At 35.4% G+C, this 18,370-nt stretch overlaps 1 protein-coding gene across 1 annotated transcript in view; it reads right to left on the bottom strand.

The window, feature by feature from the left end:
* Positions 1–18,370, bottom strand: part of Ndufaf2 (NADH:ubiquinone oxidoreductase complex assembly factor 2) — a 195,002-nt gene that overhangs the window by 7,972 nt on the left and 168,660 nt on the right. The window lies entirely within an intron of this gene.

The raw sequence follows: 18,370 nt of genomic DNA, 5'->3' as shown, positions 1-18,370 counted from the left end.
TGTTTTTTCTTCTACCTTGATCATTTTTAAATAGATGAAAAAAAATTTAATACCTTTATTTTTATATGGTACTGTGGATCAAACCTAGTGCCTCACATGTGCTAGGCAAGTGCTTTACACCTGAGCTACAACCTCAGCCCGTGGATGAAAAATTTTAATGTTTTTGCTTATCTGTGTTTTCTGTTTTTTCTTTAGGAATAAATGTCATTTATAATATGAAAAAATTAGAATGTTAATGTAACACAACATTGACAAAGTTCTCAAGTTATTTTTTAAATTTCAACACTTCAAAAATGACACTTAAAAGGCAATATCATGGCATCTAAAATGTATGATGTAATCTTTCTAAAGTGAATTTCAAGTAGTATAGTCCTTTAAAAAGGTAAGCACCAATATTTAAAATAATGAGTTGAAGTTAAGAGACGGTGGTGCATGTCTCTAATCCCAGCTATTTGAAAGGCTCAGTAGGTGAATCTCAAAGTTCAAGGCCAGCATGGGCAACTTAGTGAGACTTCATCTCTAAAAGGTTGTAGATGTAGCTTAGTGGTAGAGAGCCCCTGGATTCAATCTTCAATATCCTCCCTGATGTGAACAAAATAAAAATTTAAAAAATTGCTATAGTGTTATAGACTTTTATATGTGGAGAATGGCCCATCTAATGAAATTTCTTCCTCAAATATATGAGGAAAAGAACAATATTTATAAATGTTCTTGTTTTCACAGTAGAGCAAATCCCCATGCATGGTTTAATAACCACAGGAATTGTAAGTTTAAGGGCAGCTGCTAACAAGTGAGGGTGAGAATAGAGAAATCAGACTTTGCTTTTCTTATACCATATAGAACTCTTATGTAAAGTGATTTTATACAAAGGAAATCTTTTACTATGATACCGGAAATAATGAAAGTAGACAAAAGTACTTTTATCGTATTGCTATGTTCAAGTTCCTGTGTCTTCATGCAAAAGCTCAGTCTGGGGAGCAGAATGGGAGGTTCAGGGCCAGGTTAAACTTACCCTAATAACTGCTCTCAAGCAGTAAGAGGCTACTCAGGCTGACATGGAGCTTGCTTGATCTGGGCAAAATAACATCAGTTACATCTCCCAAAACTACCTATGCCTCCATTGCTGCAGTTGGACAGTTGGTACACAAATGTGCCTTCTGAATAAGAGGGAACAGGGGCTAGGATATAGCTTGGTGGTAGAGCACTTGACTAGTTTGTATGAAGGCCTTGGTTCAATTGCTAGCATCTCCCCCCCCCCCAAAAAAAAAAAAAAACAAAAAACCCAAAACAAAACAGAAAAAGCATCTTTCATTTCTCTTTCTTTCAAATAATTTCTCTTTATATAACATTACTCTTCCAACTCAGTTTCTTTCTTAAAACAACTATTTAAGTAAATGAAAAGCCAACTTGATTATGGTGATAATTTTGATGTGTAGATGCATTAAAGACTGCATAGTTGAAAAACAGGGAAACTATACTTTTTCCTAGAAAAATTATTTTATTTATTCTTTTTGGTATCAGAAATTGAACCCAGGGATGCTTAACCTCTGAGCCACATCCCCAGCCCTTTCTAATTTTGAGATGGGCCTCACTAAGTTTCATAATGCTAAGTAACTTGCTGAGGCTGGTCTTGAACTTTAGATCCCCCTGCCTCAGTCTCTTGAGCTGTTAGGATTATAGGCATAAGCCACTGCAACTGGCAAATAATTATTTTTTTAAACTAATCGCTACCCTGCAGAACCCTGCTGTTTTGTAAATATTTGGAATCAACCAAATGAAAGTAGGAATTATATTAAGTATTTTAGCATGGAAACTATCATAAAGCAAAGATTATTTTCCTTAGAATTCCTTGGAACAGTATCACCTTGTCTTCATGTGTCCATCGATTAACAGTATGTTCCAGTGTTTGTGTACGGACAAAATCAAAAGCGAGGGGAACTTTCTTCACAGTTTGTATTTTAAAAACACTTATTTTACCTATTGCTTCTCTTCCTGTCAATATTTTTTTTTAAACTTTTTTAAAAAAGGTGGCTGTTGGCATTTTATCACTTTAAATTATGCCATGATTTATTTAATAGCTACCCTGGTTATTTTTCCCCAATATTTCACTTCATTTAAAAAATAATGTGTGATGATCATCCATGTTAATAATTCTTTGAATCAGGGCTTCAACCCCAAATTTACCTTTTATTAGATGTGTGACACCAAGAAAATCACTTAACTTTCTCAGTCTGTTTCTTTTTTGAAAATGGGGATAAAGTTAATTCATAAGAGTATAATGTTTCCTGAGATTGTTGATGATACACTACAAGGTAATTATGTTTTTATAAAACTATGATACCAAATGAAAGTATCTTTTTTCTTTCTGTTCCCTTTAAGTACTCTATAGAGTTCCCTTAAAGGTTGACAGGTCTATCCAGACTACAGATTCTTCCATATTCGAATGTAAGCCAAACATTACTATTTGTTTAAAATTATGAATCTTTTAAAAGTGTGATTATGTATGTATAGGTATTTACATTTAAATATTAATATACTCTTTCCATTGCTAGATCCTCTGAAAGTTTCTCAGTAGTGGTTAAGAACATGGGGTCTGAAGTCAGTCTACCTGCATACATATCCCAGTTTTTCCATTTTACTAGCTCTGTGACCCAAGGATTGTTACTTAACCTCTTTGTGCTCAGTTTCCTTATGTGTACAAAGGAGATAACAATACCGTATTCCTCAGTGAGTTGTTGTAAAGACTGGGAAACAACTGATTGCTGGGCAGTGATAGTACAAGTAAGGAACAGGTGGATGTTTATTCCATTCACTAAAAAAAAGTTTTAAAAAATTCAATTTGCTTGCATTAGCCACATTTCAAGTATTTAACAGCCATCTTGGCTATAGTCCTGTAAAGTACAGATACAAAATATTTCCATTATTGCAGAAACTATTGGATTGCACTAATTTAGACCTATCCTAAGAAAATTTAAAAATAATTCTCCAAAAGTTTGGGCTGACACATATGCTAATTAATGGTCCTCCATTAATTAACAAAATTAACATTTTCTAATGGAAGACAACAAAGCCCATGCATTAAACAAAATAATAACAATGTTCATCATGCAACCAAGAAGCAAAAAGGAGGAAAGTGTGATTGAAAATTAGTCAACAGAAACAGATTCAGAAATAACAAATGACTGAATTAACAGATTTTATCAAAGGTATTACACTATAAAAATGTTCAAAGATTTAAAGGAAAAATGTCCATAAAGAGGAAAGAAATGGAAACTATTAAAAAGAATTGGGACTTATAGAAGTGAAAAATAAAAATACATAAAATGAAATATTTAATGGAGTACTTAACAGCAGATTAGACACTGTAGAAGAACAATCTGAAAATAAGGCAATAGAAGATACACAAGTGGAGAAAGGAGTTTTTGTTGTTTTGTTTTTTCTTTTTTTTTTTTTTTTTAAGCTTAAAAACGGAACAGAGCCTCAGGGAGCTATGGGGACGATGTCAGGTGGCCTAACATATATGTAACTGGAGTCACAGAAAGAAGAGGAAAGAATGACTAAAAATATCTGAACAGATAAAAATATAAATCTGTATATTCAAGAAGCTCAACAAACCCCAAGCACATCAAAATCAAATTGATAAGAAACAGCACTGAGTTCTCATTATAAACAATGCAAACAATAAGACAGCAGAATGCCTTTAAAGTGCTTAAAGAAAAACTGCCAATTGAGAATCCCAAATCCAGTGAATATAGCCTTCAAAAATGAAGAAATAAAAATGTTTTCAGACAAAATGTGAATTTGTCACAAGCAAACCTCTTATCTACTACAAGAAACATTACAGGAACTTTAGCTAAAGGAAAAAAGATACAAGATTGAAACCTGAAACTACACGATAAACTGCTGGAAATAATAAGAACTTCATTTCAGAGAAAAACCAGATTGTGTACACTTTGCTAGGTGAGGGATGCCCTAGAACCTGTAAGTCCTTGAGAATATGATCATCACACTGCCCAGTGAAACCACTATGAATCTTGAAGCTTACCAAAAAGAGTTCTCAAGCTTTGCAAACCCAGTTTAGAAATACAGCCTAAATGGACAGGGTGGCACATACCTGTAATCCCAGCAGCTTGGGAGGCTGAGGCAGGAGGATGGCGAGTTCAAAGCCAACCGTAGCAACTTAACAAGACCCTGTCTTAAAATAAACTAAAAAGGGCCGAGGATGTGGTTCTGGTTAAGTACTCCTGGATTCAGTCCCCAATACCAAAAAAAAAAAAAAAAAAAAAAAAAAAAAAAATTATCTATCTACACGCACACACACACACAGAGCCTGAAAGGCAAGAGGACTATTGTTTCTATGTGCAGTCCTCAATTTAACAGCCCTCAGCCTGCCTCATTGCCTCTCTGCTCCCAACCAATAAGGAGCCTCTGTTCACCAAGCATTCCATGTCTGATACCATTGTCCTGGCTCCCCTGATTTAGGATTTGGAACAGTATGTCAACAATGCTTCTTGTCTGACCGAAGTATTAGAAAGTCAGGCATGAGGTCAATACCATTCTAGGAGAGTCACATAAAGAATCCTCTGAAGTACTGAAAGAAATTATTCTCTATCAGTCTCAGGGAAGAAGAGGGAGAAACCATACTGACAATGGAGAAAGCAAAATCTGTATGTCAGAATATTCCTTAAAAAAACCCAGGCTCATCAATATTATGTATATATTTATCTAGATCAAAATTATAACTGTTATCCTGAAGGATTAGATTGAAAAGGAGATTTAAATAAGGAAAAGGAAAAGCTATGAATGCCTTCAGCAAACATCAGTTTTGTAACAGACACATTAATGGGCTACTGTGACCATTAATTCAGTGATGTGAACTTAAGTCCCCCTCTCCTAAAGCTGTAGTTCAAATCCTTTCCAATACCATTATTGTGCTAAGAGCACTTAATGATAGCTATACTACTATTGTACTCCTTGTTGCAAATTCCTTTGTATGGTAATACCAAAAGCTTTTGAAGTTTTTTTTTAAACAGCTTAAATATTCAATCTACTGATATGCTGATGTATTTAGTTCACTTACAGACATTAGAAATGATATAATCATTAGTTATTTCATTCCTTTCATACAATCCCATATGTGAAATCCTAGTACATATGAGTTTTCCAAATGGTGAAGAATTCAGCTCTAATATGCCGTTTCAACTCGAGAGTTATTAGATAACAGAAATGATATTTATACTACAAAAAGAGGTGAAACAAATGGCAAAGTAGAACTAGAGATCTATTCAGTAATATACTGGGAGAGATAAAGGAAATCAAGGCAATGGAAACCTGGGTCTGGGTCTTGGAACTGTAAACATTTTGAGAGAAGGGAGCGAGCAGAAAAGTGCTCTCTGATGAAGTTATCACGATTGGATTGAAGTTTAGATTGCCTGATGAGTTCTAGGGAAAAGGAAGAGCTGAGAAATATCCAGGTGAGTTAAAAAGGCTAACTTCTTAAACATTTTCTGTCAAGTGTCCAAGTTGTTTTTGTGTCTTTAGAGCCAAAGGTGTAAGAATTAACAATTCCGAGTCTATACTATTAAATGGAATAGAATATTTAGATGCAGGTCTAAGTAGACATACAAAAGCATTTCAGACAACCAGAAGAATGAGAAGTTATACTCCATTCATGATGTGTCAAAATGCATTCTACTGTCAGGTATAACTAATTAGAGCAAGAAAAAGCATTTCAGAAATATTTATTACACATACCCACTAAACCAGGGAAAATAAAAATTATGCTAATTATAAATCAACCATTTTTACTAATCTAAGATATGTAAATTGTCACTAGTAAATTTTTATGTGCTTGTGTACGATATGTGTATAGGTAAAAATGAATAACTGCCTTTGTGATGTCATTCAAGATCCCAATCTGCTAGCCTAATTTGTCCTTTTAAAAGATGCAACCTAGCCAAATGAGAATTATTCTATCGGGGGGTGTTTAATGCTTTATACACACATATAATGCTGATGGTGTGATACTCATGTTAAATATAACATTCCATGGTAATACAATTCAACCTATGCAGGTTGAAAACATATATACATATCATACCCCGGTTCTTTGTTGATGTTCTGGCAATATGTTCTTCTGGAGTTTAGTATTTATAAATGGTCTCCATTTAACTTCAAGTACTTGAGAATTCCGAGTGTATTATATATAACTGTGTTCAAATTTAATTTCACAATACATGTCAAGACAAAATCTGAATACAGGTTAAATTCAGCAGTGTTCCATTGTTAGTTTACTATATTAAAGAGCAAGTAAAAACTCAGGAGTAAGTCTTAGGCCCATTCACTGGGTTCTCTTTTAGTGTTTTATGGGAATAAAACTGGCCCATTTTATAAAATTCCAATTATGCACAAAAAATGAGAACCTGAATTTACAAAAAGTTATGGTTCAAATTATATTTAATATCTACTGGAGATAGATATATGCCTTCAAAGTGAAGGTAAGATAAAGACACAATGAAAATTTGGGTCTTTGAGAAACACATCAACTTTCTAAAATTATTAACTTACTAAATACATTTCCCAAATCCATGTTTTTACTTCTTACCAGAGATATGTTACATACAGGATAAATTTGACTGACAGCTCCATTAATTTCTTTCCATAATTTAAAGTATACATGCTAATGAATAATTTTTATTTTAATGAATATTCAACATTTTAAAGTATGAGTACATTGTCTTTGAGTCAAAACAAATTTTGAAAAATACAAAAAGGAGCTGGACGTGATGGTGGATGCCTGTAATCCCAGCAGCTCAGGAGGCTGAGGCAGGAGGATTGAGAGTTCAAAGCCAGCTTCAGCAAAAGCGAGGCACTAAGCAACTCAGTGAGACCCTGTCTCTAAATAAAATACAAACTAGGGCTGGGGATGTGGCTCAGTGGCCGAGTGCCCCTGAGCTCAATCCCAGTACCAAAAAAAAGAAAAAAAATAAAAATAAAAAAGGGTTTAATAAAGAGAATATAAATAGATAAAATTTGGCACAAAGTATGTTTCTGAACCTCCACATCACAGATACCCAGAAAAGGTGTTACTACCTTATAATACTAGAATATACCAGTCTCCAACCTTCAAAATAATTGTAATGGGAATTTGATGTTTTAAAATGTTCTAAGCTGATTTTTGTGTGTGTGCTAGAAATTGAACCCAAAACCTCATTCATACTAGTCACACATTCTAGCACTGAGATATACACCCACCCCTCCCAACCCCCAGATAATCTTTTTTACAGTGTATTTTGTAACATACTAAGAAGAAATTCAGGCCTAGCAAATGCTATAGTGATGTCTAAGCTTGAAAATATTGCCTAATTGTTTAAGCTATATTTTCTAGTTCTACAAGTTGAACTGCCAGGATGAAATAAGTCATTAGTTCATTGTTTTCCAGTCTAGGAAGGAAAGAAGAGAAAAAATTGGGGTGGCACAGAGGTCTTTAAAAGGTATTCTGTGTTCACACTTAAGGCAGACCTGCTAGATAGTAATGAAAAATGAATTTAATCTTGTCTATATGGGAGTAGGAACCAAAAGGGTAAATAAATGACAGCACTTAGGTTAGTGTGCTAGCACTGGGTTGCTAAGAAATCTATTAGAATCAAACAGCCGCCAAGCAAGTTATGCTTTAGCAGACGCTGAGCCTGCTGCGTGTTCTTGCCAATCACTAGTATGCCTGTGCCAAATCAATGTCACATTTAATTTATTCACATTCAAATCTATTGCAAACATCCTTTGATCAATTACAATAATGAAAATGTACACTGAGTTTGTTGTTTTGACATGCTTTCTTGAACTTTCCTCCTCATTTTTCCTAAAAACATTTCTAACTGCAAGAAGTTGATCTCAATGGCTCTTGTTATTTGAGGGGACAATTGTAAGGTTTGTTTATATTCTTTGCTGACTAGGAATTTCTGGCACTGAGTTTTCTTTCTCTGAACTTGAGCCAGAATAATTATTAAATCTCAAAATGTCACTAAAACGAACTAATCACAGAGCTCAAGTCATTAATAGTTTTTCAGGTGCTATTTCCTTTAATAAAACAAATGAACTTGCACATATATGGAAAAAAAGGACCTTTGAGCATAAAGACAATTATTTAATTGAAAAATAAATTTAGCAGTTAAACATTAATAAAAAATAGTCATTTAACTTTAGTCCTCATTAATTGAACTACCCTGGTGGGAGGCAAAGAAAACCTTTGCTCCCTTGTGTGAAAAGTGGAAAGACCAACATCCCTGGGAGAAAAGGTAATATGTCGTCATCACCTTCTGGGTTTGGCCTCTGTAACAGGTGAAGAAATGGAAGGGAGGCAAGAGCCTCAGAGAATAAGAAGAGGCTTCATCAGTGTATGATTGCTAACACTGAGTTGTTACATGCCAGCTACTGTAGGGAGAAAACAGTTCTCTCCTATATAAAGAGAAGAAAGAAGAGGAGTTGGGAAAGAAGAGGTGAGACAAGAGTTAGAGAAGCTGAAACTCAGTCTTTACAGAGCCTACCTAGAGAATAAAAACTGTGGCCAGAGGGTGCACTCCTGAGGATCTGATGCAGAGACAACAGGGGCTGTGGTTCTAAAAGACATGTTCGTTCATTCAATAAATACATACTAAACACCTACATTTCAAGTCTCCTATTCTTATGAGCTTCCTTGGGGGTCAAAAAGGAGGCTAAGAAAAAGAGGTAGGCTTGCTATAATGCCAAAAGTCAAGATAGAGAAAAGCTGGATAAGTACCAATGGGCACTATTTTGGTAATGCTTAGGGGTCCTTTCCTATTTTCCCACTCATTCATTGGTTCATTCATACAGTAACCAAGAGCCCACTATGTGCCAAAGATGGACAGCATTTACCCTGGGCTCACAATCTAGGGAAGAAAGGTAAAAAGTAACAAGTTATAATATAAGGTTTGTGATAATATTAAGCAAAGAATATTATGAAAACACAGAAGAAAAGCCAGTGTACTGATAATCATCCAGAGTGGCAACTAGGGGGTTAGAAATGAATTCTTAGAGAAAGTGATACTCAAGTCTTAAATCTAGGGGAAGTAACCAGAGAACTGAGAGGAGGGAGCATTCTAGGAATAAGCATGTGTTCAGAGGGATGGAGTAGTAGAGCAACACAACAAATTCAGGACACAATGTTTCCTAAAGTATGCAGGGATCAGAACATGCTGACTTTTGCAATGAAATGTTAGGATTTTTAGATTTTATCTTGAAAACAATGGAAAACCATTTAGGTCTCTGAATCAAGAGCAGGATCTCCAGAGAAAGTATAGGATGTTCAGCTGTATTTGAATTTCAGATAAACAAGTGTTTGGTATGTCATAAATATTGCATGGGACACATGCTTAGAATTAGTGATTATTTATCTGAAGTTAAAATTTAATGGAGTGTACTATGTTTCTATTTGCTTAATCTGGCAATCACAGGATATTTATATGTTTATATCTTATTTTTAAAAAGATGACTGGCAGCTGTAGAAACTGAATCAGGAGGAGGCAAGAATAGAATAGAAAGATCAGATAGAATGTTACTGCAGAAATGCAAGAGAGCAATTATTAGGGCAGGAATCAGGGCAAAGTGAGATGGAGAGGAAAAGATGGAATGTTAAGACACTCAGAAGGAGAAAAATGTCTTGGTCATCAAGTACATAGAGGTGAAGATCAGGATGATCCCTGTTTCTAAGGAGTAATGATGGATAATGCCATTAGCCAAGGTAGGAAATATGGAAGAGAAGTTCCATTTTAAATATGCCAAATTTGAGATGTCTATAAAATATTCAAGTATCTTGTAGCAAACCATTAGCTCTTTATTCACAGCCAAATTTCTAAACCCTTCAGAACTCAAAAAGTTTGAGTACTTAATTCTTGGCCCTGTTATTTTTGTTTACTCTCTCCCTGAGTAAATTGTTTCTATTTCTACATGTTTAAATACTGCCTGCATATGCTAAAGAATTTCAAGTTTATACCTTCAGGCCTAATTCCTAAACTCCAGAGCCATAAATCCAATTATTGAACTGATTAGATTTGGATGTCTAATAGACATTTTCATTTTAAACATGTCCAAAAAACACCAAAGCTCAGAGGGCTAGCTTAACATTGTATAGTTAGCCTGTACTTGAAATCTGTTTCCATAGCATTCTCTACCATTCATTACTGTCTTGTACAATTCTCAGCAAGATAGCATACAACAGGACCCAATAATAAATACTGCATGACTCCAGTGTGCCCTGACCCCTAGCATCTTTGTCCTGTTTCAACTGGGCCCCTCTTCCCTTTCCTCATATGCTAAGACATAGACAAATTCCAAGATAACACCCCCTTTCACAAACACAGATGAGGCCTTCCAGCTAACTGGCAGCCCTAAAAGTTAATGATCATACTCTCAAAGTAGTCTCTGTGACATTATCAGATGCACATGGGCAGGGGTAGGGAAGAAGGAGGAGGAGTTGTTTTATAACAAGATACCCTGCAGCTGTCAACCATTTTAGCATGTGCCCTAGCTGCAGAGAGAGCGGTCTTGCTAGTGGTTTCTCAGGGCAGCCCACATCCAGTGACCAAGTGAGACAAACAGGAGCATAAAGGTCTCTCTGTTTTAACCAGAGGTAAGAAGACTATGATGGATAGTACTTGCTCCAGAGTTCCCCACTGAGTTGGCTGGAGCTTTGCTGGGGCTGCATCACTGTCTGACTTTGTCCTCTGTTCCTACTTCCTTCCTCTTCCCTTTCACCAGGATACCTGAAAAATATCTTCTACCCCAACTCTGACTTATGTCTGCTTCTGAAGAACCCAACCTTGATAAAGATCCAGGTGACCTAATTGCTGCCTACCTCTCCAATCTCATTCCATTTCACTTTCCCTTTGCTCACTGCACTCCAGCCTCACTGGCTGCTTGTGTTCTTTAACCATACTACCACACTTCATTTGGCCCTTTTTGCTTTCTGCCTGAAAGGCTTCTCCTCCAGTTCTTCACATGGCTAGAGGAACCTAAGGGTAGATACCAACTTAAAGAGAGCTTCCCTGGCTTTATAAACATTGATATTGCTCCAAAGTCAAAACTATGCTGCGAGGTATAAACAAAGAAGTTCAGCTTCCATCCTTGCTTTTCTTCCCTGTTCCCTCCCCACCTCCTATCATCTTAATTTGCTGTTTATTTTTTCATATTTCTTTTATAAAATAATACGTCTGTCCCCTTTTTCTCCCTCCCCCCTACGTAAAAGGTAGTATCAACTGTTTTTCAAGTTACTTTTTTCACTTGACAATATGACATGAAGATCATTTCATAGCAGGATAGCCTTTTGGTACTTCACTGTGTGGCTATACCTTGGCTTATTAACCAAATTGTGTATTTTTGCCAGATAATTTTGAGAAAATTTCTAGAAGTTGAGCAGAGGGTAAATGCATATATATTTTGCTGGCAAAAAGGAAATGAGTTTCTACATGCCCTTTTTACTTCTCTTTCCTGTTCCCTCTTCCCTTCCCTATATTATATATTTCATATGTAGTATATGTTATATATATAGTTGAATGAATGAATTTGGTTCTGTATGTGTACTTCATTCACTGCTGAATGAGCAGATTAACTTTGTATGCTGCAATTGTATCATGAATTCAAACCTAAATTTAAATAACTAGTAATCAGGAATAAATTATATTCCATCATTAATAAAGCAAATTCTGATTCTAAATGACTTAAAGAACTTCTCTTCATAATTGAAAATGCCTTAAGATTCTGAAAATTGAGAAAAGATAAGTACAGATTTATTTATACTCTTGGAAATTTATACTAGCTCTTTTTTTTTAAAATGATGACTCAGTTTAATAAAACCGACTCAGTTTAAAACTTCTGAAAAAAATTCTCCTCCTCTTTTTCTTTTGTATGCTTTACCTGTCGTTCAGAAATTATTTGGATTAGAATATATCACCACCCAAATACACAGTTCCTAACTCAGTTAAGAGTAGGGACATTTAATAATATTTTGGGACCTAAAACACTTTTCTCCAAAGTTATAGTGATGGTTCTATTCTCTGCTTAGTATACATTAAGTGATTTACCTACAGTGTAGCACGTCTGCAATAAGTAATATAGATGTGATAGATCACAATAGAGCAACCAAAGCAGGTATGACTGATGAAACTTTTTATTTTTTTGGCACTGGGGACTGAGCCCAGGGACACTCTACCTCTTAACTTCAGCCCCAGTCCTTTTTAATTTCTATTTTGAGACAGGATCTCACTAAGCTGCTGAGGGTCTTGCTAAATTGCTGTGGCTGGCTTGGAACTTCCAATCCTTCTGCTTCAGCCTCCCAAGTAGCTAGGATTACAGGTGTGTAACACAAAGCCTGGCTGAAACTTGTAAGCAGGTTGCTGACGTTTCAGAGGGAATACTGATGTTTCCCAAAAGAAGTAGGAGTACTGTGGAAAGGTAGATGGGTAAATCCTTAAAATGGAACTCAGGTCTCTATTGTAAAGGCCAAGCATTTCCCTTCCTATTATGAAACGAGACGGTAGGAGTAAGAAGATAGGCTAGAGTATAGGGTAGGACAGTGGTAAGGAGTGGGAGAAGGTGATTCTATGGCTAACTAGAATTACAGCAGCCAAATAAACAATTACTATAACACCAATAACAATAACATTCACTTTAGGTAATGTCAATAGCACTGACAGGCAGTTGGAGCTACTTGTAGCAACTATAATGGGAAGGGAATGTAATTCCCTGAAGAATAGTGGCTGATGAAACCCAACCGAAATGATATTGTGGAAAGGAGGAAAGGTAGAAGGAAAGAAGCACAGTAACATCTCCTAAAAGAAACTGAAAAGGTTGGAATATTAATTAGGATTGTAGAGTGAGTTCTAAAGGTCAGGAAACCAAGTGTAAGCTCAAGTGGGTATCAATGGTAGCCAGGCTTTCTTTACGATTGCTGTCAGGAGAAAAAGAGGTTCAGGGATGTCCCTGATGTCCCAATGATGAAGACCAGAAGACGAAGAAACAAGGCCGGGTGAGAATTCATGGGAGCTGCAGAAGGGCATCAAAATGGTCACTAGGGAATAAGAATAAAGGAAAAGCAGAGACCAAGGTAAAGAAAATTATCCAAGAGACCAATTCTTCAATGTCCCTGAGCACCAACTCAGAACCAGGCACTGTTTTAGATCCTGCAGATGCAGCAGGGACCAAATCATAGTCTCTGCTCTCATAGGGCTTAAATTCTAGTAGGAAGAGACAAACTATCAACAGGCAGAGAAATAAGGGAGCTAGTGAATCTAAGTAATCAGGTGATGGCCTGCTGTTGTCTTATCTTTCTCATTTGATCAGCCTGCCCTTTTTGGTTAGCCCAGAAACAGGAAAACGAAACAGCATGGGAGTATTTGCAGAGGTGTAAGTAGAATGCTTTTTTTTTCTCCCTCGGTGGCGCTGGGGATTGAACCCAAGGCCTTGTGCATGCACTCTACCAACTGAGCTATATCCCCAGCCCTTTGAATTTTTTTTTTTTTTAGCTCCTTCAGAATGTCTTTTTTCTTTCTCACAATGGAGATTTCTTTTTTTCTACAAAATTAATGCATCTTAAAACAAATACAGAAACTTAAGCAACCACAAATCATTGAAGTAGAAAACAAATTTCTCATACTTTTATATCTACCACTAAAAAGTCTGGACTATATTATTAAAGATTTTCCCCTATACATACATATAAATTTATAACAAAGGATATAATGCATCTCATTTACAAATATATTTGTATATATAATTTAGAGATATACTATATGTACTGTTTCATAAACTGCTTTTTACTTACTACTTTTTTTTTTTTTTGCGGTATTGGGGATCGAACTCAGGGTCTTGTGCTTGCAAGGCAAGCACTCTACCAGCTGAGCTATCTCCCCAGCCCTACTTACTACTTTTAAGACATCATTTTATGTCAATAAATGTACACTATCCTTAATGGCTGCATAATAGCCAATAATATTCCATTTTACAGATAAATGTACTTTATTTATTCAGTCTCCTATAGGTGGATGTTTAGAGTGCTTCACATTTTATAAGACAACATTTTGTATAAGATTTTTACACATTTGACATTCCTTTCTTATGATACCTTCTCAGAACTGGAATTACTACTACATCATAAGGTTCTCAAAGATTTGGAAAACTGCTACCTAAAGAGTTTTAACATCGGGGTGGGGTTGTGGCTCAGTGGTAGAGTGCTTGCCTAGCACATGTGAGGCACTGGCTTCAATCCTTAGTACCACATAAAAATAAATATATAAAGATATTAAAAAAGTCTAAATAAAAAGTTTTAATATCAACTTACACCTGTACTTGTGATGAATGCAAATATGTCAATGCAAAAAAAAAAAAAAAAAAAAAGAAGGGAAAAAATCCTTTTCAATCCTACATTTTAAAATTATTCCCACTCCCATTTTTGGTTTACCTTTTAGTAACATTTTATACAAAAAAGGTAAGCAAGGATGCTCTCCAGGTCATCTGTGTATGTTGCCTTATATAGCAACATCTAGTATGGAATAGGCACTTAAAAGTTATTTGTTGAACAAATTTTAGTTTCTTCTTTCCTGGGCCCTACTACTAGTTTTCTCTTGATCAGTTTTCCTTCTAAGAGATAACTGAATAATAAAGGTGGTTTCAAAATAACCCTCCTCTCCAGAAGTTGTTTAGAGAGAGGAGTTAAATCTCACTACTCCAAAAAAAAAAAAAAATCATCATGATAGGCACCACTGGATCTAGAATAGTCAGAAAATCTTGGGCTGGGCTTCATTAAACACTGCAATATGGTAACCGAGTCAGGCAAGCTATACGTGGTCTTGAGGAAATTCTTCTGGCATGAACTAATGTGGCTTTGATGTTATCCACAAATGCATCTAAGTTCTGTATCTCAAGAATTTTAATAGTTTCACAATCTATTGTTAGTTCCCTTTTGAAAATGAATATATAAATGCCATACAACAAATTAAGTATAAAAGGAGAAGTGTTGTAAAACCAGAGCAACCCAAAAGTTTGGAACTTGTAACTTAGTTTCTGTTGATATCCTCTGTGATGGCAATTGATAACTTATTTCAAGGACAGGAACATTAGATTCTAAACATAAGTTCCTACAACAGCAATAGCCACTTCCTTGGATATTATCGATTAATAAGGATATAAACCAAAGGTTATGATAGCATGTTTTGTCATTTGCTAGGTAAATGAGTTCATTTCAAAGACATAAGGGTTGACTACTTTTTCATTCTTCAATACATCTTGGGTAAGATGGCTATTTGACAGAGTAATCTTTCCTTTCATACTAAGCCATCTTTAAAATGGCAAAGTGGCAAAATGTGGCTCTTATCTTTCTCAAGAATACATGTTTATGAATGAAGAACACATAAGATAAGTTTATCTATAAGAAGTCTGTGTTCTGATACTAGGATCAGAAAAGTTTTTAAGATGCTTAGACTGAACAAAAGCTGGGCTTGATTTTCACAGTATAGGCTACTAGTATTTACATTTTACTATCATTTACTTATACATTCTTCTTCTTCCTTTTTTGCAATGAGATCTTGTTATGTTGCCATGGCTGACCTTGAACTCCTGTTCTCAAGACATCCTCCTGCCTTAGCCTTCCAAGTAGCTGGGCCTACATACATGTGCCTTCACACTCAGTTTGCTTCTTAAATTAAGAGGCAACTGTGATGTTTTCTTAGGTGAATCCATGCAATGTACTTTCACTTAGTATGTTGCTGAACTATTACTTGCAAATATTATGCCAATACATAAATAAATTTTGTTAGTATTACTTTAGTGTGATAATGTGCCATGGCTTTTAAATATTATTGCATTTAAATGACAATGCAGTATAAATTTATTGGCAAAATATCAAACTGGTGATGAAAATGTGGAAATTGTTCTATAGAAAATCTTATGAGTAAGATGTCCCAAATGAAAATTCTCTCACAATCTTACATCTGAATAGAAATCTACAGAAATTAGAAAGAACATCCATTAAAAGTGTAGGTACAGAAAAATAAGTATGTAAAGAATAAAGAAAAAAGACCATGAAGTAGAAAGGCAAGAATAAAAATTAATTTACATAAAAGTCTTGTTAGATTAAGACAGAAAAAGTGTTAATTATCTGATAAAAAGAGCACAGCAGTGCTTTATAAATATTTGTTGGACTGAAATGAGGTGGATATTATGGTTGCCTCTTCCTCAGCATATTGTTGGGCACCATCTGTCAGATCACTTACTAGAAGAGACCACTGAACATTCTTAATTTTCTTTTTAAAACAAGTATTTTTCTGATTAAGGACAAATGTACCCTTTATATAGCAAATTCACAAAATATATAAAAGCATAAAGAAGAAAATAAAAATCAACTTACCACCCAAATAACCATTATAATTCTATATTTATGTTTCCCATCCATGTTGTTTTTAAATACACAAGACTCCCTTTTTACCTCCCTTAAGGTAAAAATATCTTAAAATTCAAGCTTACATGGTATATTTTATAAATTTCTTCCTTTTAAAATTCATTCTCACATAATGCATTTATAAAGGTTAAACACATAAACATGACATTAACTTGGAAATAGTCTAAGTCAACAAATTAGATTCACACTTACACCTTCATTGCTAATTGTGATAACCTGTTTGAACTAAGCCTCAAAGGGTTAATTAGCTAGCAGCATTTGTCAATGAGAGATAATGTACTTGTTTTTTTTTTTTTTTAAACCAAGAGTGCTTAACCACTGAGCCACATCCCCAGCCCTTTTAATATTTTATTTAGAGACTGGGTCTCACTAAGTTGCTGAGGCTGACTTTGAACTCATGATCTTCAGCCTTAGCCTCCAGAGCTGATGGGATTACAGGCATGTACCATGGTGCCTGGCACTGAGATTTTTAAAGTATGTGCAAATTTACAAGTCTTTATTTTCCAACAAGAATATAAAGTCCAGTACATTTCTCTCATATCAATACTTTTATCAGTCTTACCTAAGTTAGGAAGGAACTGTTGGCTAGGGGTTTAATTTAGTGGTAGAACACATGCTTAGCATGCATGAAGTCCCGGGGTTCATTCCTGGTACTTCCAAAAAAAAACCCCAAAAATGTGTGTGTGCGTGTGTGTGTGTGTGTGTGTGTGTGTGTGTGTGTGTGATATATACATACATACATACATTCACACTTTGGTCTTCAAAGCAAGAAATGTAAGTAAAAGTTAATTATAACCTGTGGTACTTAATTACATACTTAGTAGGAAAGAAAATCTGTACTCCTGCATGAGGTAAACTTCAGGTAAACTTTTAGGCCAAACCATGCTTGTTTCCTCAGGGTCTCTCCAGTGTCCGGGCAAATGATGAATGACATCCCAGAATTTCATTCCACTAAGAGGATTTTGGTCACAAAATTTTTATACACAGCTGATACACAAATACAATTTTTAGAATATTCCTAAGGAATATTTTATTTTGTGTCACCAAATGTGCCCTCAGATTACAAAGTTAGTTGGCATGTTGAATTTAATTACTTGGTACTGACCATTTACATTTTTTGAGTTTATGTCTGCTAAAGATAATTTTGATTTTGATATAGCTGATGATGAATAAGTGATCCCAGGCAAAACAATCTGGGGAGAGGGAAAATCAAAATAAAGATGTGCTCTGGAGCTGGACACTGTCTGGGCCCTGGGACTTTCTGAGGAGTCATGTTAAAAGTCCCTGAATTGTTTGCCCAGGGGACTAAAAAAGGAGCTTTCAGGGTTTATTTGTGGTACTAGGGATTGAACCAGGGGTGCTCTACCACTAAACTACAACCCCAGCCCATTTTATTTTTTATTTTGAGACAGGGTCTTGTTAAGTTGCTGAGTATCTCACTAAATTGCCTAAGCTGGCCTTGAACTTGCAATCTTTCTGCCTCAGACTCCCAAGTAGCTGAGATTACAAGCATGTGCAACTGTGCCTGGCAGAAAGGGAGTTTTCATCCAGTAACTCTTATCTTTCATTGGTCAAGATAGTATGTTAACCCTCTCATACCCCAGGTGCTTTTCCTCAGACATCACATGCCAGTGTCAGAAAAGAATGCAAAGTATATTCAGGAGAGTTGTGGCAAGGTTATTCCTATCAGTAGACGGCTGCCACAGCAAGGCTGGAGTAGAAGGTAGGACAAGAGGCAAGAGAGGTAGGGCACAAGAGGCACCTGACATGGAATTTCTACATGCTTGTATTTTTTTCCATTGGGATAGATTTAAAATTATCTTGTATTATAGGAAAAAATTATATTTTAAATAAATCAAATATATTACTTTTTTTTTTTTTGAGTTGCTGGGATTACAGGTGTGT

The sequence above is a fragment of the Sciurus carolinensis genome, chromosome 6 (genome assembly GCF_902686445.1).
Source record: "Sciurus carolinensis chromosome 6, mSciCar1.2, whole genome shotgun sequence".
Taxonomy (NCBI): Eukaryota; Metazoa; Chordata; class Mammalia; order Rodentia; family Sciuridae; genus Sciurus; species Sciurus carolinensis.
Note: the sequence above shows the minus strand (reverse complement) of the source record. Positions and strands in the feature narration are given on the sequence as shown.